The sequence below is a fragment of the Bos mutus genome, chromosome 24, assembly GCF_027580195.1.
Source record: "Bos mutus isolate GX-2022 chromosome 24, NWIPB_WYAK_1.1, whole genome shotgun sequence".
Classification (NCBI taxonomy): domain Eukaryota; kingdom Metazoa; phylum Chordata; class Mammalia; order Artiodactyla; family Bovidae; genus Bos; species Bos mutus.
This window is the reverse complement of record NC_091640.1, coordinates 45364053-45386612: the sequence shown is the minus strand read 5'-3', so window position 1 is coordinate 45386612 and position 22560 is coordinate 45364053. Positions and strand designations below refer to the sequence as shown.

At 45.1% G+C, this 22560-nt stretch overlaps 1 long non-coding RNA gene across 1 annotated transcript in view; it reads left to right on the top strand.

Annotated features, from left to right (window-relative positions):
• The window catches only part of LOC138985412 (uncharacterized), a 49713-nt gene extending 28584 nt beyond the window's left edge, over nucleotides 1-21129 (top strand). The window contains exons 2-3 of the long non-coding RNA XR_011462464.1: nucleotides 1919-2147; nucleotides 15440-21129. This is a non-coding gene — a long non-coding RNA (uncharacterized lncRNA). The remainder of the gene's footprint in view (nucleotides 1-1918; nucleotides 2148-15439) is intronic.
• Nucleotides 21130-22560: the final 1431 nt, after the last annotated feature.

The following is a 22560-nucleotide window of genomic DNA, read 5'->3' as shown; positions in this document are numbered from 1 at the left end:
ATCCTAAGAGAATTCCATATGGAAACACTAAACGTGCATTATAAAGGATTTCCTATAAACAAAATCACGGTCAGAGATGTTGAACCCTCCCCATGTTTAAAACAAAGGGCTCTTGTGTGTGTGTTTGTGTGCACTTTCTAACATACACACGTATTCACGGGGTACCCTGGCCGTCCCCCGTTCTCCCTAGCTAACTCTCTTCTTTTCCATCTCCCCTGCCCCCAGACTAGCCCCAAACTCCTAACAAGAACAAACTTTAATCGTTCTGTGCAGTAAATCCCCTACAAATAAATATCCAGGGCAACTTCAAACGCGCTTAATTGGAAGCACATGGGAAGAACTCCCCAGTCCCGGCCAAGGCTGCAGGGCTGTAATTTAATGTTATGATCTGCCAGAAATATGCGCCATAATGAGCAGAGTTTGGGTTTCCTTTCTGTGTATCAGAAAACTGCAGGTTTGAGTTTTTTCACGTTCTTTTTTTCTCATTTGCTCTGCTTTTGTTCAGTCATCAAACTTCACATTTAACATCCCCCCATCAACCCCAAACGAAAAAAGACAACCGCAATCTAAACAAGCCTTCCTCTCCCTTTAACCTCTCCCCGCAACTCCCTTGCTTCAAACTGTGCATGACTGTTCTGTCTTTCCCTCTGCTGTAAAAGAATTATGGCTTAGGGTTTATGGGATTTAAAAAAAAATGTGTTCAATCACCAGGATGGGAGAAATGAGGCTAAACCACCTCTGGACCCTCTAATGGTTTTATCATAGAATTATAGCTGGAATGAGCTGGCAGGAACTTTGAGAGGTCGTGCAGTCCATCCCCCGGGCTCCACACTGCTTTATCTCCAGCATTGAGGTCCGTGGGTAGCCGCCTCTCCTCAGGGATCACCCAGAGAGGAGTTTGTGTAACACTCTCTGGAAACTGAGCCACATCCCTAAGCTTACAGTATAGGAAGTGTTTCACAGGTCCTATGAAAGTCACATGACCTAAGGCCATTTCTCTTCATCACATCCTTAGGAAGTGGAAGACTTTTCCATGTCATTTTTGGGAAGACTTCATTTGGGAGAATGCCTCCAGCCAAGAGGGTAGGAGCAAGTCCTAGGGGTTTCAAAGAGAGGAAACCCAATGCCAAGTTCCCTTTGCACAGAACTGCTGAATATCAGGCTTCAAAGGAAATTCAGGGGCCATCCAGTCCAACTGTGCCTGAAGATCTGGGGTCTTCTTGGTGGTGCCCAGGCCCTTCTAGCAACTGGAAGCCCACTGTCCCCTCAGCCAGTTTCCTCTCCTTTGTGACAGTTCTCATGATCAGATAGCTGTCTCTCCTATTGAGCCCAGATTCATATTTTCTTTCTTTGCCTTTGCTGGGCTTCATTCTGTTCTCTGAAGCTACATGGAAGAATTCAAATTCCTCTGAATGACAGTCATATTCCTATCATATCATTATCATATTCATATCATATCATTACCATATTCATATTATATTATTATCATATTTACATCATAACATATTCATCCCAACTTTTCCCTTTCCAAGAACTAAGAAAGGACCAACTCAGCTTTTTCAGTTACTCTGCCCCTCTCCCACCTCCCCAATTTAATATATAGTCTATACCACTCAGCAGAATCTCGGTCTTCGTTTATTCTACCTACAAAATCGGGGTAATTCTGTCATTTGTTCCTACTGCCTAGAATGGCTGTGAGGATTGCCTTGAGATGGAATACTGTTTCTGTTGCACTTTTCTTCAGCGCTAACACAGTTGGCTGGTGAGAGTGAGCCGTTTTCTCCTCACCATTTTCAGTTGTCTTTCCTAGCTGTGTGGCTCTGGGCCAGCCGCTCTACCTCTCTGGGGGTTAGTTTCTTCCTCTGGAAAATCAAAGAGCTGGATTAAATGACCTCCAAGATTCCTTTTGGTTCAACAGGCTCACAAGGGCAGGTGTTGACACCAACTGAAGCCAACGCCCTAGAAGCTTTTACATCTTTGATCCTACTGCCTTCTGCTCATCTATCAACTGGTGAATTAATGAGGAGTACTAAACCAAGTTAAAGAAGATATGGCTCTTGTCTGCTGGGAACCTACCTTCTGGTTCATGAGACAAGAGATACACAGAGGACAGAACCAGAGGACAGGGCAAGACATCTTATAACCAGGTGGGTGCCAGAAAGAGTATCCTGGAAGGGGGTTCCCATTCCCAGGGCTGACACACTGGTAAAAGCAGCTGGTTGTGTGGTGGTATGCTACAGGCCCAGTGTTCTCAGTAGCAGTTAAGGGCCTGTGTTTGTGAGTGTATAATTAAAAATAAAGCAGAATAAGAATATTTTTCTATACCATTACTCTCAGTCATGCACAATCTATGACAGGCTCTTAAAGCAGTAGATAAAGGGGCACAATTATAGCTGGCATTTAATCTCTACTGCTTTCCATAATCTGAACCGTGCCCCACCAATCCCTACCTGGGGGCCCCACCCCTTACCTGGGAATCTGTGGTCTGTGGGAGCCCTGTTTATTTCACAGAGGATGGTAGCCAACACTTGCTAACCACTGACACATGATTGAAGGACAGAGGGAAGAGACCTGTGGGTCTGAAGACAAAGCAAATCCTCAAAGGATGGACTCAAAGCTTGCGCCAGGCTGGGGTAGGGGTGGGGAGTGCAGCCAGCCAGGGCCTGGTCCAAGCCCCCATCGTGCCTTTGGATACTGCCATTTTGCTTCCTCTTGTTCCCTTACAGAATATGCTCCACGCGGCAGCCAGAAGAAACATTTGAAAACAAATTAGATCATGCTGCTTCTCTGCTCTGGATCTTTCAATCACTTTCCAAAGTACTGGGAACGATATCCTAACCCACGTTTATGCCTCTCAGGTTTATGAGAACCAGCTTCCCACTATCTTTCCTACCTAACTTCCCGCCTCCTCTCCTTTTGTGCTCCGCTCCTTAACCACACAGCATTCTCCATCCTGCCTACGCCAGCCAGGCACACTCCTGCTTCAGGGCCTTTGCATAGGCCGTTCCCAGATACGTGCGTGACTCACTCCTTGTTTTCTCAAGGTCTTTACAAGGTAGCCTTCCCTGATCACTGCATCTAGGGCAGCATTCCCTGCCATTCTCTCCCTAACTCACATCACCTTTTTCCATAGTATTATTACTACCTAACAGCCTTCCAGGCTCCTCCGTCCATGGGATTTTCCAGGCAAGAGTACTGGAGTGGGGTGCCATTGCCTTCTCCACCTAATAGTGTACTATCATCATATTTGTCTATTGTCTCTCTCTGTCACAAGAGGGAAGGGAACTTTGTCTTGTTTGTGTCACTAGATGGGCCCTTTCATTCTAGTGCTAAGGGAAATGTCTAGAGAGGTAAAAGGACTAGTCCACAGCGTGTTTCTGAGGGACCCAAGAGAAGAGCTCAAGCCATCCAGTCTCCAACCTGTGCATCTCTTATTAAGGCCTGCTGATTTTGATCTGAATATTTCAGCATTTACCATTTTCCAGAGCATTTCCCACAAACATCATTTTGTCCTATATGCAGAAACCTGCTGCCAGATTCTCAGTGTCAGCTTACAGAAGCATAAAGCGAACTTCAGAGATGAAGGGATTTTCTGAAAGTCACAGGGAGCTAGGGCTGGAACCCAGGGCCCACAGCGTCCGCCGGCCAGGGCTTCAGAGCTGCAGAACTCGCCTTTCAAAGAAGGAGGCCTGGCATTGTCATTGTCCCCGCGTCCCCCCACCCCGCACCGCGGTAACCCGCCGCCCCCTTGCTAATCGACAGGTGCGTTTCTGAGCACTTCCATTCACATCTGGCTTCTGAGAAATCCAGCCCCCTCCTCCAGGATCCGCACTCTCCAGTAGAAGCAGCCCGGGCCGGGGGGTGGGGGGAGAAGAGGGCAGAGGGGTTGCGGGGAGGGGAGGTGGAGGGCTGGGGAGGGGGAGGGCCATTTCTGATGCTAAATTGGCCCGCGGAGCGGAGGAGGGTGCAGCTGGGTTCATTAGCTGCCTTCAGTCTCGCGCATTGAAAGCTGGAAGCAATGTGTGGTAATTAATAAGCACTCGGGCTCCCAAGGGAGCAGTCCTGTGGGTGAGAGGAGGCAGTGAGGTCCTGTTAAGGTGCAGCAGATCTGGCTCCCTCTGAAATTAATCCAGCCCGCGGGACAAGCACCGTTTCTGCCCGAGTTGTAAAAGGACAACGCCATTTTAAAAATCATCCCCATCGAAAAATCCTAAAATGGCAGGATGTCCCCGTCACCCTGTCTCTGTGTCGCTTTGACTTCGATTTGAGACGGGCGCTGTCAGCGCCGGTGGTGGCCGGTCACGTGCAAGGTCCGAGGGGAGGTGTCCTGCAGTATAAAATAACGCTGGCATTCTGCAGACTCTGTGTGAAACCCAGAAGGTAAAATATCTTAGTAATGATCTTTTATAAGGATTGGACGTTGAAGTAATATTTTGGATATATTGAGTTAAAAATATTAAGGTTAATTTTGGCTGTTTCTTTTTAACAATTTTAAAGGGACTACTAGGACATTTTAAAATGACATACGTGGCTTGCATTCATTCAGCCGTCCCCGGAACTGGCTTATGCCAGCTCGGGAGAATCAACTGTGAGCCTTTCCTCCCAACTCTGTGCTTAGTGAGGTCAGGTTAGCGTCTTGAAATTAGTATGGGTGGGATTTTTAACACTAAAATTGGCAGAGTGCTAGAAATTAGGATTTTTTAAGAGCTGGTTTATCAACACACCACTCCTCACATTATATTTCCCTGTTAGTTCTATTCTGGGTGTTTTGTTTAAGATTTCCTTTCTGGGTATGCAGGTTGCATGTGGGAGTTTTGTGTGCTTTCCTCTGTCTCTTTTCCCTAGTGCCTATATTCTTGTTTTTATTTATTTATTCATTCATCCACAATCATTGAATAAGCACTGTGCATAAGGTACTGTTTTAGACCATAGAGATTTATGATGAATAAGTCACAGTCCTGCTCCAGGGAGCACTCAGGATCTAGTGGGAATGAGAACAGAAGTTGGGGCAAACTGCTGTGGCAGTGGTGCTGCTGTTGAGTTGCTAAGTTCTGTCCGACTCTTTTCTGACCCCGTGGACCGTAGCCCATCAGGCTCCTCTGTCCATAGGATTTCAGCAGTGGTGAAGGTGAGGTCAAATGAATAGGACGACCTACAGAGTATGGGCAAAGGTGAGACACAGGGGCAGGCAAGGCTTCAGAGAGGAAGGGTTATTTGAGCAGGGTCTTCAAGGATGAATAGGAGTTTGTCAGGAGAGAATCTGGGAAAGATCATTCCACCTTGGGATCACCACAGCGTGGGATACAGGACAGAGGAGTGATGTTAGATAAGACTGGAAGAGAATTTTGGGACACAAAGAAGAAGCCTTTGTGAAACATGCAAAAAAAACCTCAGATAGATTTTCTCTTTTCCTTCCTTCTTCGCTTCCCCAATGTCTCTTTCTAATAATGGAAAATTGGAATGTAGAGCATTTATCCTTTCAAGCCCCTTCTCCCAGGGGTCAGGGATTCCATGAAGGAGATAAGGCTTTTCATGCCAAAGCCTGGGCGGAGTGATGAGGAGATCAGCCTGGACCCCTCGTACGGCAGTGGATTCAGAGACTCTGTGTGCGGAGTTTGGGGTGCTCCATGTCATTATTTGGAGTGTTCCTAAGGAGGTGGATGCCTTTGGAACCAAAGAGTGTGTCACTGAGATGAAGAGTGAACATGAAATAAGCTCGCTGCCTATTGGTGCCAGTGGCACAGTGATGCTACAGCAAAGGGTACTGAAGAGTGTGGCCAGAGGCTTGATGTTTGTAGTAGGAAAACCATCCCCTCGTTTTGACCTCAATTTTCTCATCTCTAAAATGTTTAAGTCATATTCGATTCTGTGTTTCAACACTTATAATAGTTGTTGATTATTTTATGTCTCTTCTTCATGGGTTTTAAGAATATTTTCTATTTCCCATAAATAAACCCTAATTTATTTTTTGTTGATGTGGTTTTGGTCGGTAGTGCATAAGGAAAAAAAGCTTTCTCCTCTCTGGTCCAGTATCGTTTCCTTCCTCGCTTGTCAGGGGTTGTCTCAGTCTATTCTTAGATCAGGGGCTATTTAGATGCTAGAGGCAGAGATTCAGCTAGACTAGGTGCCCAGGGTGAGCCCTTCTTTTCATCATCTCTCCGTGACTAAGGGTTCGTGAAACTTCAGAAACCAGTGGGCCAAGAGCAAAGGTTTTCTGGGCTGGACTGGGTGGTGCGTGCTCTGTCTGACCATTTCTTTTTTGCATCTGTAGCTCACTCATCACCACTCTGCCCACTTCTGTCAGAAGGTACCCCTTCATGACAGATTTGTCTCGCTTTTTTCTCTCTGCTCTAGAGTCATCCTTGGGGAGTCAGAGGACAGAGTTCCACTGGATGAGGGAGGCTCCGTTCTTCCAGCATGGCTCTCCTCTGGCCACCTGTCAGACGGCTCTCAAGAGCCCTCCTTCTCCTCATCCTGATGGCATGATCACTTGCCCCAGCCCCCAGCTCCAGAGACAGCTCCTGTTTCCTCTCTGACTCAATTCCTTCAAGTTCTTTTTGTGAAATCTCCCTAGTCTCGAGCCTGTACCCCCCCCCCGCCCTTCGCTGATCACCTATAGACATTTGCTGTGGGTCCTCGCCTGCTCCTTCAGGTCTGCATCTTGTCCTCCAAAGCACACAGTAGGTCTGCGAGTATGGGGACCCTGTAGGGAGAGGGGCAGGAGGAGATGCCTGCCGGCTGGCAAATAAACCCCAGGACAAGTTTCCAGCTCGTTGGCACCTTCCCTGCTTTGTCTGTAAGATGGGAATAATATTCCCTGTCCTCTTTCACAGAGAATTTTTTGGAGGATCAACGTGGACAATAAAAAACAGGATTTGGAGGGCTTAATGAGCGACCAGGAAGTAGGTGGAACTGAGGTGCCCCTTCCAGGCCTTGATTTCTGAACCCTCAGTGATGGATCGATTACGTGTCATGACAGTAGTTCCAGTGATGTTTCCCTAACGCTATTTCTCTGATAAACATACAAACAGGAAAACTCGGCCATCGGTCTGTCTGGAACCTAGCATGATTAGTTAAAAAAGAAGGGAAGACTCAGGGTGGTGGCAGTTACAGAAGCTGTTTTCAAACATGTCAGGGGCTGTCTGGTGGTAGATGCTGGCTTAATGGAGCTGGAAGGTGGGAGGAGTCTGTAAACATGCAGAAGCGGGCGGAGAGCTCAGGGAGGAAGTTTCTAAGTAGAGCTGTCCCATGCGTCATGGGCTGTGGGCACCAAAGGACCCTTCAGAAGTACTTGCGAAGGGGTTGCTTATTCCCCAGACAGATGTGAAAATGAGGGCAGCTTCTCTGGAGTACAGGAGCAGCTCAGACCGTGGTTCTCTTTGTGCTACTCAGACCTTAGACTGGATAGCTGTCCTGGAGGCTAAGGCAGGATGCAGCGGCCCACACTGACTGCTTTGGTGCTGAGCCCCCCTCCACCACTCTGTTAGCGGAACTGAGTCTAAGAGAAGACGTACCACCTGCCCCAGGTGTACGGCAGAGCCAGAGTTCAAACTTGGTCTCTCTGACTCAGAGCAGGTGCTGGTGTGGCTTCTGGCCACCACCAGTAAAGTGAATGTGAAAGTTGCTCCATCGTGTCCAACTCTTTGCCACCCCATAGCCTATTCAGTCCATGGAATTCTCTAGGCCAGATTACTGGAATGGGTAGCCTTTCCCTTCTCCAGGGGATCTTCCCAACCCAGGTCTCCTGCATTGCAGGCGGATTCTTTACCAGCTGAGCCATGAGTGGCGTGCTAATTCTCTCTTCTCCTTCAGTCCCTGGCTCTCCTTCCTCTTGTGAAGCCTACCTCTTACAAGTGCTGCTTCTCAGCTCCCTCTCTTAGCCCCCTGCTGCCCGAGGCTCTGCGCTATGGCCTCTCTACTTAGCTTGGATCCTGAGCTGGCTCATCCCAGGGTGTCTCCCCTGAGGACCCTGGACCCCTTGCTCCCCTGTCAGCCCATGCCTGTCCTTCAGCCCTGCAGCCCTGTCTTACGGTGCGGGGCTCTTTGGGGATGTTGGCACACTCATGGCCTGTGCCTATCAGGTGGCTGATCCTCTGGGTCCCTAGCCTTCCTGCCCTCTGTTCTCAGCTCCCTTCCTTATTCCCAAAGTGCCCATTCAAACAGTGGCTGTTCTTTTCATCCCCCACCCCCCACACCCAGCTCTACCCTCCCTGCCCAGGGCAGAAGGATGACCCTTCATGAACACTTTATCCCCTCCTGGCTCTGCTGTGACTCTGGCTCATGTCGTCTGGTTTCCTTCATGACTGAACACCTCCCTGTTGCCAGCAGACGTCTTCCAGGTCTGATCTCATGGCTCTGCCTAAAGATTGAGGTATTGTGACCTCTTCATACTCCACCACAATCTATTCCCCAGCATCAATATCCCAACATGCTGTCTTACACATCACACACTCTGGTTTCGGGACACACCTCAGGGCTCCACAAACTCACCATCTCTTTTCACAGCTCCATACTTCTGTACATGCTCCTCCCTCCATCAGCCCTCCACGTGGTCCACATGCTCTCTCTCTGGCACCGTTTCCTTTCGTTACAAAGATTTTCCTGGTTCCCCCCAAGCAAAATTAGCTGCTCCTTTTTACATTTCCTACAGGCTTCAGTTTATACCTCCAGGACTTTGCACTGTGTTTCCCCCACTAATCCATAAGCACCTTGAGGGCAGGGGTGGGTCTTATTTGTCCTTGTAGCTCTAGTGCCTGTGGCAGGCCTGGTGCAGAGTTAGTGCCTGGCCCATGCCTAGTAAATGAATGGGTAAGTCACTTGCTTCCACGCTGCTGACGTGGAAGCGGCAGGCATGGCAATGACATATGCGGAGCAACAGCAAACCCACAACCATGAAAGCTGGTTTCCCCCCTTTCTTTTTGAAGGAGACATAATTTTAAAACATTTGAAAATAACCATAACTGAGAAAACCATTTATGGAGGGGGAAGTAATTTCCCTACTGTGTAAACATCCCTGTCAGTGTGAACACCAGAATGTGTCTTAGATCATCACTACCATGCCAACCCATTGATAAGAAAAAGGAAACTCCCATGAATATGTTTATCCCTTGCATAAAGTCGTATATTTTTTCAAAGACCTCCGTATGTGTGATCTCACTTGATCTTCATATCCTCCATGAGGTTGATTGCAAAAATGGCTCTAATTTTCCATCTCTCTCTGGACATGTGCCCTCTATAAAGAGCCTTTGCAGCTCTTCCTACAGTGGCAGAATCCACTTCCTTATCCCAGGGATCTGTGTTGGCCTCGAGACTTGCTTTGGCCAGTAGGACTTTTGGAAGTGACATCATGCTAAATATGAGTTTAGGCCACCAAATGCCTTGCAGCTTCTTTTCGATCTGTTGGACTCCTGTGACTATCATGGGATAAGTGTAGGCTTGTCTTCTAGAGATTAAGAGCCACCTGATTCATCCTAGTGAAGACCGCTGCCACATGAACAAAGCCCACCAAAGCCAACTCTCCACATGCTAGCAGGCCCATGAGCAGGGCCGTCCTAGACCCAAGGCAAGCTCAGTTTGTGAGCTAAACTGTTTTTTTATGCCTGTAAGTTTGGGGTAGTTTATTATGTAGCACTAGCTAGTTGATAACACTCCCTGTGAGAGAAGTAGGACAGGAATGGCAGTTATAGGTGGGGAGGCTTGATGATCCAAAACTCCAGTTCCTAATTCAGTGCTGTTTCCACAATGGTTTTCAATAATTGGTTGATCACAGAGTCCTTCCTTCAAGTAAAATTGTATGGAGTCCCAATATGGAAAACTAGTCAACAGAACACTCTTTCTATTGAAGCTGGTCCAGGGCCCTAAATATACTGTTTATTTACATTGTGGCCCAGTGTAATATATATAAGATACTTAGATTTGGCTTTGAAACAGTTGGTGGCATTCAGGGCAAGCAGAATATGTGGTTTATGGTTGGCAATAACCTCAATCTAGTGGGAGGAAAACAGATCAAGCCTGAAATGATGATGAACAGTATTAAAAGTGACCTGTACATGTTGAGCTTGGTAGTAGAAGTTCTGGATCCTCAGAGTGCAGTAGCTGTGATAGTGGTTGACTGAGGGTGTTCAGAAAAGGGGTCATGGAAAAGGTGGATTGAAAAGGAGGATAAGATGTTAATGAGTGAAGGAGAGAAAGAGCCTTTTTAGGGTGGAAAATGATATAGCTCCAGGGAGGGAAGGAGCATTATTTTTTGCGGGACAGATCAGGAGGTTTGGTTCACAGAGTTAAAGGGGCTGCTGGGCCTTGGAAGGGAGCGAGTTAACCATGGAAATGGGACAGTGTCAGAGAAGTCCTTTAAGACCCATGTCTTCCATGAAACCCTCAAAGACTAGTTTATCTTATATCTGAACTTCATGTCCTGCAATAAGTGTTTCATGACTTTTCTCCTACTCTCGAGTGCATGTTCCTGAAGGGCAGAGCTGGCTTCCTCTTTTCTTGATGTCATCCTTACGGTTGACTATCTCCTGGGAGAGTTGATACTTGTACACTGAGCACCTGATGAACTTCACTGTGTCAGGTTCCTATAACTCACAGCACTGGGATCACAATTCCTCTCCTGGACTCCTGCTTAAGGAAGTCCTGAAGATTATTCTAATCACAACAGTCGGCCTAGCTCTGTGGTTGGGGAAATGTGATTCTAATAGAGAGAGAGAATTGGATTTCATAGCTTTTAAGTCTCTGACTTCTGGATTGTATGGAATGGGGGAAAGGACCTACTAGCCATTAATGCTATGGAGACTATTATGGGAGATATGCTAGTTTTAAACACGTTCGCCAGTTCTTCGGCAATCCTTCCATCAAAAGGTAGCTCTTGTTTGCAAATATTTTCTTCCAGTCTATAGGTTGTCTTTTTGTTTTATTTATGGTTTCCTTTGCTATGCAAAAGCCTTTAAGTTTGATTAAGTCTCATTTGTTTATTTTTGCTTTTATTCTATTGCCTTGGGAAACTGACCTAAGAAAATGGTATGATTTATGTCAGAGAATGTTTTGCCAACATTCTCTTCTAGGAATTTTATGGTGTCATGCCTTACATTTAAGTCTTTGGTCATTAAGAATTATTTACAATAGCCAAGACGTGGAAGCAACCTAAATGTCCGTTGACAGATGGGCAGGTAAAGGAGACATAGTATATGTAAACATGCATATACATATACATGTGTGTGTGTGTATACATATGCACATACATGTACCATGTCTATATATGAATATTACTCAGCCATAAAAAGGAATGAATAAGGCCATTTGCAGCAACATGAATGAGTCCAGAGAATATTATACAAAGTGAAAAAAGTCAAAAAGAGAAAGACAAACACCATAGAATACCATTCATATGTGGAATCTAAACTGTGGTACAGATGAACTTATTTATGAAACAGGAACAGACTCACAGAAACGAAGAACAGACTTGTGGTTGCCAAGGGGAGGGGAGGTGGAGGAGGGCTGGATTGAGAGTGTGAGATTAGCAGAGGCAAACCATTGTATAGAGAGTGAATACACAACAAGGTCCTACTGTTTAGCACAGGAAACTATTCAATAGCCTGTAATACACCACAATAGGAAAGAAAACAAAGTGATTCAGGTTTATATACACATGTATGTACACCAGAAATTAACACAACATTGCAAACAAACTATACTTCAACAAAAAATAAATTTTAAAAATGGTGACACTTATTCTCTTCCTCTTGATTATGGGCTGGCCTTTGTGACTTGCTTTTTATACACAGAAGGTGACAAGTGATACTGACTTTTGAAGCCAGTTCAGAAAAGGCAGTACAGCTTCTGCCTAGCTCTCTGTAGCTTTGGATTTGCATGTTTGGAGCCCTGAGCCACCATGTATATCACCCCTATTTTTTATTTTCTGTATTTTAATGCTTTGCTGACACCAAAGGGACTGTCCCTCCAAAATTAGTTAATTCCTAGAGAGAGCAAGGAACTCACCTGGGAGCACATCCTTCTTATGCAAACTAGCTGATACAGATAGAGTCCACGTCCCCAGTCACCTCCTATATTGGGCTTTCACATTCTGGGCCATTATTCATCTGCTCTGATCATCTCAGGGCCAGATACCAGACAACTAGGGATAGCTCGCATGCCCATGAGCCTGACGAGATTATTTAAACTAGCCAGTCTTAAGCCTGCTTCCTCTGCTCCACCATTTCCTCCCATTGAAATGCAGTAAAGGTTCTCACCTACATTCCACCCTACCCCACCCGCTAACTGACCCTGGTGCTTCCCCGTGTGGCTCTCTGTGGTGTAGTATGCCTCTTTCTCTTGGGATCTGTGAATTTACTAAACTGTCTTTTCAGTGGAAAGTGTCTCCTGATCCCACTATACCTCAATAACTATAAAACCTAGATTTTAAAAGACCATGTAAGAAGTCTGGGTATACTGAAGCCACCATACCGGAGGGGCCACATGTAGAGATGACACAGGGGAGGAAGGAGCTGCTCAAGGAGCCCCAGGTGATGTTGGAGCCTTTTTTAACCCCAGTGCTGGGTATGTGTGGGATCCTGTGAGAAGACCCCTGCTCCAGCCATCTTTTGATCGCAACCTCATAGAAGACACCTAGCAAGAACTGCCACTGAATTCCCAGAACTGTGAGAGATAATTCCAATGAGTGACTTATTACTTTGTATCACTAAGTTTGGATGGTTTGTTACAGAGTCAAAGGTATCTGAAACAGGAGGGATGACCAAAGTCATGGTTCTGTTGATTTCATTTCTGTTCGCTCTGGCTGTCGAATCACTGTTCATGCCTTTTAGGATCATTTAATTCCTGAAGTTTGAAATTCTTCTTCAAATTGAAATTCTTCAATTCTTGCTTCTTCAAAGCAAGATTCTGTAGACTGACCCTACCCGCCACCCAGGGCAGTTAGTAATAGCCCTCTTGTATCGCTTGGTGCAATGCCTTAAAGAAAACATCTAAAACTATTTAGAAATATTTCTAGGGGCACCAGGATGAAATTCAGAGCTCAGCATGGCCAATCAGAAAAAAAGAAGAGGGGAGAAAATAAAAACGAGACAAACCAGGCTTTCAAAGAAAATTGAGGATCTGGAGAGCCTTCAAGTCTTTTGATTTATATTTAAACATTTCTCAAGATTGAAGTCTTGATTAGCCTAGTCCTCTCAAGTTCTGCCCCAGCCCTGATTTATGGGAAGGCCAAGCTGAAGCAAAATGAAAGCAAAATGAGATATTCTTTAAAATTACCTTGGAGCACTTGAAGGAGGGCACAAGTGTAACGTGGAGATTAAAAAGGAAGTGATGAGATGGGCTTCTGAAACCCTTGATCTGCAGACGTCTGGAGTGTAGGGAGGGGGGCTTATGAGTGATGGGCTACAATCGCTGCAGGTGAGACCCCTGCAGGATGCTTTGTTTGGCTTGGCTCCCTGTAGACTGAGCTCTCTCCATCAAAGAGTGGCCCTGAGAGCCCAGGCTGGCATTATGATTTGGTGACCCTTCCTTCATTAGCTGGAAGGGAGAAACTTCTAGCACAGAGAATGACAGATGTGTGAAGGGAGGAGATGGATTGGCTGTGGAATGTTAACAGTAGAAATCAAACCCACAGCAGCTCAGAGGCTGAATCACCTTTAGACCCAGGCAAGAGGAGGCTTTGATCCAGGCTCCCTACTCTACCCCTCTCCCAGCCGCCTTCCACCTGGGCAAGAAACCTAGGGACCACAAAGACATGCTCACAGTAGCTGACTGTCTAGACTTCACCCTGGGTATCTAGGATCTGTAATTTCCTGACTAAATGGTTCCAAGCCCACTGCCAGGGGCTGCATGGGCTTCCTCTTTGGTTCATTCTTCTGAAAACACACCAGGTGCTGTGTGTACCTTAAGACTTGAGGGTTGGACTGGTGGTGGCTATTTACAGGAGGAGGAGCTGGGACACATGGTCTGGCAAGTTCACATGCACGTGCACAAGGACCTTAAAATGTGGACAAAGCCAAGGATGGAAAGAAGAAAGTGGTGTTGGCTGGACCCCGGACCCTATACCTTCCCAGGCTCTGGTACAGAAAACTGAGTATTCTAAAGTCAAACTTGGTTTTCCAGGTTGATATAAAGATATATTTGGATGGAGGAGGAGGGGATACATTTAATTTGCACTTGTTATCTTGATTTATCACTCCTGCCTATGTAGCCATATGGCATACATGGGCCTTCGTATGCACTCTTGCCCCAGCTTGCAGATGTTAGGAGAGGGCATGAGCAAAGGGCAGAGACAGATCGTGACTTTGGTCTGTTGCGTTGACCACAGGGAGCTCGGCCTTTGACCAGCCTTCTCCCTTGAGGGTAGGATGGTATTTGTGTGATGGTATTGCTTTCAACTTTAATCTCTCTCACATGTCTTCTCAGCTCAAGAGTCAGCCATGGCTCCTCTCCTTTATGGGAAGAGCCCTGAAGATCTGTGGAACATTCTGGATTTAGTCTGCTGTCTTAAACCTACCTTCTACAACTATCTTTTTTGCTTCCATGGACCTTCTGTGTGCTAGTAAAAACTTCACTACTTCTCCCTACCCTCCTCTACCACACACACACACACACACACACACACACACACACGGGTGAGCAGGTTCCTTGCTCTCAGTTTACTCACAACACCTTCTTTCTCAAATACCATTCCTCTTGTTCTTCATCCATTCAAATCCTACCCATTTTTAAAGATCTTGTTCAAGTTGAACTTTAAACTTTGTTTATCCATTAATTCCTTCATTGAATGACTCATCAGTAAGACCCTGGCATTTCTACATGCTCTTCAAAGTTTCTTAGTTATATATTTTGTATCTGAAGCTGCATAGCATATTTCTCATGAGTGGGAACTCTCTGTTGGGTCACTTTCACATTCCACTCATTGGTCACAGAGGATAATGGTAAAGAGTTGATATGTGGCAAAGATCTATTGATTAAGTAATAAGCAGATTGATGGAGCAATCAGTTGGTTAGCCACAAACCTCCCTCCCACATAAAGGAATTTGCAAAGAGCTTGGATAGTCTGGCTTCCATTCTCTCCTTGCCATTTTTTTTATTTTTAATCATTCTAGTTAATCACATTAGTTTATTTCTATTTCTAAATCACACTAGTTTATTTCTCTTCCATTATGTATCTATCATAGATAGATCTATCCACTATGTATCTATCATGCTGGGATTTATTTCAACCTTTTTGAACATATTGATATTTTGACTTGAAGTCTTAATGAGAATGATTTCTTTATTACAAATTTGAGTTTTTATTTGCAATTTATAACAAATTACTCTCATAGACAAGCATATGTTGAAATAAATAGGCTCAGTAATTTATTATTTCTTATTATTTCCACATGACTTTGGTTTATATTTCTAACAGAATCCCTATTTCTATCTTTTTTTTTTTTTTTAGGAAATATATAAAAACAGTTGTTCTTGAAAGGGTGACCCCTGGACCAGTACCATCATTATTACTAGATCTTCTATTTGAGCAAGCCCTTCAGGTGATTTTTATGTATGCTAAAGTTTGAGAACCACTTTATTAGTTGACCCCTTCATGGATCACTTCCTTGTCATGGTGAAGGGACTTGCATAACTCAATGAAGCTCGGGCCAAGCCTGGTAGGGCCACCCAAGATGGACGGGTCATAGTGGAGAGTTCTGACAAAATGTGGTCCAGTGGAGGAGGGAATGGCTATCCCATATTCTTCCCAGGAGAACCCCATGAGCCGTGTAAAAAGGCAAAAAGATATCACACTGAAAAATGAGCCCCCCCTCCCCGCCCCCGCACTCCCAGGTCAGAAGGTGTTCAGTATGCCACAGAAGAAGAGTGGAGGAAAATTACTACTAGCTCCAGAAAGAATGAAGTGGCCAGGCCAAAGTGGAAACAACACTCAGTTGTGGATATATCTGGTGATGAAAGTAAAATCCAATGCTGTAAAGAACACTTTTGCATAGGAACCTGGAATGTTAGGTCCATAAATCAAGGCAAATTGGACTTGGTCAAGCAGGAGATGGCAAGAGTAAACATCAACATCTTAGGAATCGATGAACTAAAGGTGAATTTAATTCAGATGATCATTATATATACTACTGTGGACAAGAATCCCTTAGAAGAAATGGATACCACTCTAATGGCAGAAAGCAAAGAGGAACTAAATAGCCTCTTGACAAGGGGGAAAGAAGAAAGTGAAAAATCTGGCTTAAAACTCAATATTAAAAAACTAAAATCATGGCATCTGGTCCCATCACATCATGGCAAATAGAGGGGGAAAAGTTGGAAGCAATGACGTATTTCCTCTTTGTGGGCTCTAAAATTGCTGCAGATGGTGACTGCAGCCATGAAATTAGAAGACAGTTGCTTCTTGGAAGGAAAGCTATGGCAAATCTAGGCCGTGTATTGAAAAGCAAAGACATCACTTTGCTGACCAAGGTCTGTAGAGTCAAAGCTATGGTTTTTCCAGTAGTCATGTACAGATGTGAGAGTTGGATCATAAAGAAGGCAGGATGCTAAAGGATTGATGCATTCAAAATGTGGTGCTGGAGAAGACTCTTGAGAATCCCTTGAACAGCAAGGAGATCAAACCAGTTGATCTTAAAGGAAATCAATCCTGAATACTCATTGGAAGGACTGATGCTAAAGCTGAAGCTCCAATATTTTGGCCACTTGATGTGAACAGCCAACTCATTGGAAAAAACCCTGATGCTGGGAAGGATTGAAGCAGAAAGAAAAGAGAGTGACAAAGGATGAGATGGCTGAATGGCATCACCAATTCAGTGGGCGTGAAGTTGGCAAACTCTGGGAGATGGTGAGGGATAGGGAGGCCTGACGTGCTGCAGTCCATGGGATCGCAAAGAGTTGGACACAACTTGGCGACTAGTTGAAAAAAAGCACTGAGCTGGCAGTGGAGACTCTGAATTTTGGCTCTGCCTCTTTTATTAAAAGCCTGTGTGACTCACTCTAAGTCTTAATTTCCTCATGCCAGCTTTTCTGTCTGTCTTAGTGTCTTGGGGGATAAAGATGGGCTATTCTCATTTTAGTTTTTTGTACTGGCAACATGGTGAAAATAACAATGATATTTACTTCACAGGATTTTTAAAGATCAAATAGTTCATTGCATGCACACTCTTGCAGGATTCTTTCTAAAATCCCTAGAATTATCAAGGGAGCTCAGATTCTCAATATTCTACACTGGATTGCACAATCAAGGAACCTTGGTTTCTACCATATGTAGGTGTTACAGCCCACTGGGGAGTGCACAGTCACTTGGCCGTATAGTGTATTCGAGGTGTTGGAATAAATGGTACATGTGATGGATAATAAGCTTAGAAGAGGAAGCAGCTTCTGAGAGTTGGCATGGTCACACAGAATGCTGCATATAAAATATGGGTTTTGAGTTGGGTCTTAAAGATAAGCTGTGGAGAGACAGATAGTGGAGAAGGGCACTTTTGATTAGTTTCGTGCATGAATGCCGGGATTAAATATGCAAACTAAAATGGGGGTGGAGATGGGGTCATCTGCCAGTGATTGGGTCGATGTTGAGGGATGTTGTGGAAAAAAGTTTGAAAAGGATGTTGGGGCCAAGTATTGAGGGTCTTGATGATGGGAAAGGAATCTGGAAACTCTGAGTGAGAAAACTGGCAGAATAGGTCACTGGTCATATTTTAGATTTTTCTAGGATCAGTGGGATATTTGGTTGGTGGTATGTTGGGGACATCTTATCACATACTTTCAGGGAAGAAGACAGAGTCTGAGGACTGAACCCTTGAAGCTTGTCGTGGGAACTGCCTTGGCTAGCTCCATGGAATTGGCCTAAATACACATGTTAATTAATTCCCAGTAGTTTTAAAGACTAGCCTAACCACAGTTTCAGATACCCCAGAGGAAAGGGAGCAGGTTCTCAATCTTGGCTACATATTGGAATCACATGGGGGCTTTAAAAAATCCATATCCAGACCGTATACCAGGGGAATTCCCTGATAGCCTATTGGTTTTGTTTCTGGGTTTTCATTGCTTTGGTCTGGTTGGGGAACTGAGATCCCGCAAGCCATGTGGCACAGCCAAAAAAAAGCACATGGATTCTACCCCAGAGATTTTGAGTTAACTTGTCCAGCTTGGGCCCATGCACTGTTATGTTTTAAAAGCTCCCCAAGTGGTTCTATTACAGATAGTATTCAACCACCCCAACAATTTGTGATATATTCTGCTCAACAAGGAAGTGTTTCTGTTGTTTCAGACATCAGTTGTCTCTCAGTTTTGGTGGCTCTTCAAATAATGGAGCAGATTGCCATGGTCTTGGCAGGCTGAGGAGTGTGGCAGACGTGAGTGATCTTGGCTGGCATATTAAAAAATATGGACCCAGGAAAGAAAACAGAAGGTGCAGTGGAGCAGTGGAGAGGACTCTGGGTATAGGCATCTGACGACCTCCACATAAAGCCCAACAAGGAGTCAGAAGCTACAGATCAGAACCGTAATTGTAAAAGTGTGTCTAATTTCTCAGACTTTATATCTCTCGCATGTTTACTTGTTTGTCCTCCTCTCTGTAGTCCCATAGAAACTACCAGTAAATCTTTGGAATTGAAAATGGATGGCATGCCTGTTTTTAGGACTTGTAAGGAAAAATGGGAGACTTTGTGACATAACATCTTGAAGGAAGGAACCCCCAGCCCAGGCCTGGATATTGACAACTGTTAAAAAAGAACAGGGCTGCCAGGAAGGAAGCCAGCTGGGAGCAGAAGTCCCTTGTGGCTTCCTTGTGTTTAAAAGTGCAACATACCCAATTCTCAGCACACAGAATTTGTGAAGTAAATGACTGTCAAGTTGATGTGTGTTCTAGTCCTGGCTTCTGTTCCTTCTGGATTGTGTATCCTTGAGTATGTTTTTCGTTCATAGAGCTCTTCTTCCTCCTCTGTAAAGAGGGGGTAGATCATATCCTAATATCCAGTCTTCAGGGCAAATGAACTAACGAACTTCAAGGAGTCTAGGGTTGGAGCTTAAGGTGCTGTGTCTTTAATGACACCATTTCCCCGAGTCTCAAGTTTCAGCTTAAAATGTCATATACAGTGTGCCTTCATTCATTCATCAAAATTTTATTGAGCACCTACTGTATGCATGGCCCTACTGTAGCACTTAGGACTCAGCAAAGAACAACAACAATAAAAAGACCCTGGTCTCCTGTTGTTCTACTCTAGTGGAGAGACAGACGATAAACTCCTTAATTTATCTGTGTTTATTTAATATAGAAACAAGGAAACATTATTATCTGAGGTCACACAGTGCTCTAGGAGACCCAGCCCCTGGTCTTCCATGGAATACGCCAAAGGTTTCAGGAGAGTCTCCTGAGGATCGAGTGAAATGACGCAGTCACACTGTTTGCAGACTTCAACACTATGTAAATATGGCTACTTTTTTTTTTTAAGTGTTTACTTACTTATTTGGATGTGCCGGGTCTTAGTTGCAGCAGGCAAACTCTTTGGTCTGGCATGTGGGATCTAGTTAACTAACCAGGGAATGAACTCAGAAGAGTGATTACTTTTTACAATAATTTTATAATTCCAAGTCACTAATGTACTGTGTGCTAGAAAACAGCAGATTCAGTGTTTGAAAGGTATGAATTCTCTAAACTGCTCTCTTAATCTCCTGGGACTCTCAGATCCCAGTATTTGGGGACATGCAGGCATGAGTGGGGCTTCCTTGATGGCTCAATTAAAAAATCTGCCTGCCAGTACAGGAGATGCGGGTTTGATCCCTGGGTCAGGAAGATCTGGAAAAGGACATGGCAACCCACTCCAGTATTCCTGGGCAGAAGAGCCTGGCATGCAGACTATAGTCCATGGGGTCACAAAAGAATCAGATATGACTTGGCAAGTAAGCACCTACAACAACAGGGCGTGGGTGGTCTTAGAGTAGGAAGTGGCCCAGGCGATCTGGTTTGGGAGATGAGAGGAAGAACCTCTGCCATGGTGCTTTAGGGTCCACTATTTAGGTTAGGGGCTAACTACATATTCCAAGAAAAACTTCATTTCAAGGTGAGGGTGAAGTGAGAGTCTGGGGAGATTGCAGATGGGGTTTTCAAGAACATGTAAGATGTTATGGAATTTTCGAGCCAAAAGGCAGCCCAGAGTGGTTAAGTGACAAGTTCAAGATCATACAGCCAACAGAGGTATTGCTGGGACAAGAACAGAGTGCCAAGCTCTATGTAGACTTCCTCTCTATTAAAAGGTACTAACCGCATACCAGCCTAGATCAGTTGCTCACCAGCTGGTTCCCCTCAATAGCACACACTTGCTATACGTTGAAAAGTATTTTGTTCCTGCATATCTGGAACAAATTGATAGAATTCCAATTCTTTCTTCATTCTTGACACCACTATAATTTAGCACAGAAAAAAAGATGAGAAAGAATCCAATAGTGTTGCAGTTTTAAAGGCCAATGCATGGCTTTTAGTCCAACTCTCTTGATTAAGAGGAGAGGTGGGTGGGCTGCAAACTGAAGCCTGAGGAAGGCACATGAAGCTCAAGATCACACAGCTGGCCAGCTGGTGGCTGGGATGGGAACCCAGGGTTCCTGACTGCCTCTCCAGGGCTCTTTCTCCCACTGTCACTGAGCGCGGATAAGTGCATTGGAGCAGTACTCTTGGCAGACATTATTTAATGAGCCAAATTATTTTACCATAATGGCATGAGCATTTCACAGTAAATCAGGTCTATTGTCATTACCACATACCTAATTACCCACATCTAGCCAGCCAAGGTAAACTTTCCTCTTGAAATCCTTATTTCATAAAATATTGATTTCCCAGATATATTGTGATGTGGCTAACACTGGCCAGGGATGAGATATGAAGTCTGGAATAAATATACTTTGAGTTGCTTTTTAGAGCATTTGATTCCTAAATCTTGAATTTGATTTTGTAAGGAAGAAGCTCACAGTGGATTCTGAAGGAATAGGGAAGTATAGAATTAGTATATTAATCGTTCAGACTAGAGCAGAGGTTGGTTCAAGGCTTAGAGGTGATGTTTATTTCAAACTGAGAGGCATTTGAGAGCATTTGCTGGCTACTGGCAAGGAACAAGTGGAGAGGGAGGTATACACACAGGAGAAGAGAAGGGTGGATCATTGGGGGTAGGGCCCTTGAGCACTGGGGGGTGAACTGGAGAGGGACAGGGGAAGGGTACCACATTTTCTCAGACTGGAGGTAAGAGTATGTGAAGATGGAAGACTGAAAATGTGTGTTGAGAGACAGTTGGGATGGGGACAGGGGGTCATGAGGGATGCATTTGAAGCCTGATACCCTCCTGACTAATGAAATGTTGGAAGTGCATTTAGGTTAGAATAAGTGCCTAAGTTTTATGGGAACTAGGGGAGGTGAACATTTCTTCCCACTCTCATCAACCTAATTAAAATCCTACTCAAATTCCTGGAAGTGCCCCAGACCATGCCAACTTATGATAATTCTTCACTGCATCTGGCATTTACCACCATTTCTGTAACATTTAGAATATGACCATGCCCAGCCCTTTATTACTCTCCTCTCGTCCAAGACCTCCGCTTCTTGTGTCTCTGTACCAGTCAGGGTAGGTTAGGCCATGATGCAGTGACAGCCCTCAAATCTCTGGGGATTAAAACAACCAGGCTTATTTCTTGCTCATGTTAAATGTCTGATGTGGTTTATGGGGGGTGAGGGGGTGGGCTCTGCTTAACATTGTTCTTCAGAGACTCAGGGTGCTGAAGGAGCTGACTTCTTGAAGTAGCTGGTCCTCATGCCAAAGATGAGAGAGTTTTTGAGATCTTGCCTCAGCGGCTAGATGTTCTGGCTTGGAAGTGACATGACACTTTTGCTCACAACTCAGTGGCTGGAGCTCTACCCTCCACAGTGAGCAGGAAGTATAATCCTACACCTTGATGGGACAGGACCATGAATATTTAACCAGCAGTTCTAACAGCCACCCTATTCCTCCAGCCACATAGCATGCTCTCTGAAGGCAAGGCCATGCTGGGCTCCTGCCGTATTGGGCAGCCACAGCGCCAGGCACGAGACAGTGGTATGCCAGCTGCACCCACAGAACTCACCACCCACATGGTCCCACAGCCACAGGCCACAAAAAGCAGAAGACAGACAAATTAGGAATGGGTGGGGCATGGCCCTGTTGGGAGTGCGGATGCAAGGGAAGGAACTTGGGGATGTGAGGAACAAGCAATAAGACAGAGAAAAGAGGCTGCCCTCAGTGAGGGCGGTACCAATGCTGCCTTTGTGAGAGGTCTCGTCACTATTGCCTTTCAGGAGCAGGAGCCGGGCGTTGCCTGAGGGTCTGACTGAGGGGATGAGGACAGCTGCTCAACTGCAGTAATTGAGCATCAAGATACTGGAAGGACCAGTCTGGGGCAAGCCCTGTGATTTTGAGGGGCAGGTTCTAAGAAAGCATAGCTGCCCTTCTGCACGTCCTCACTGTTCTCTCCTAAAGACCCTGGCACGTGTTTGTTATTCACGAATTATTTGTGGTTGCCTAGTTTATTTATTTATTTTTTATTATT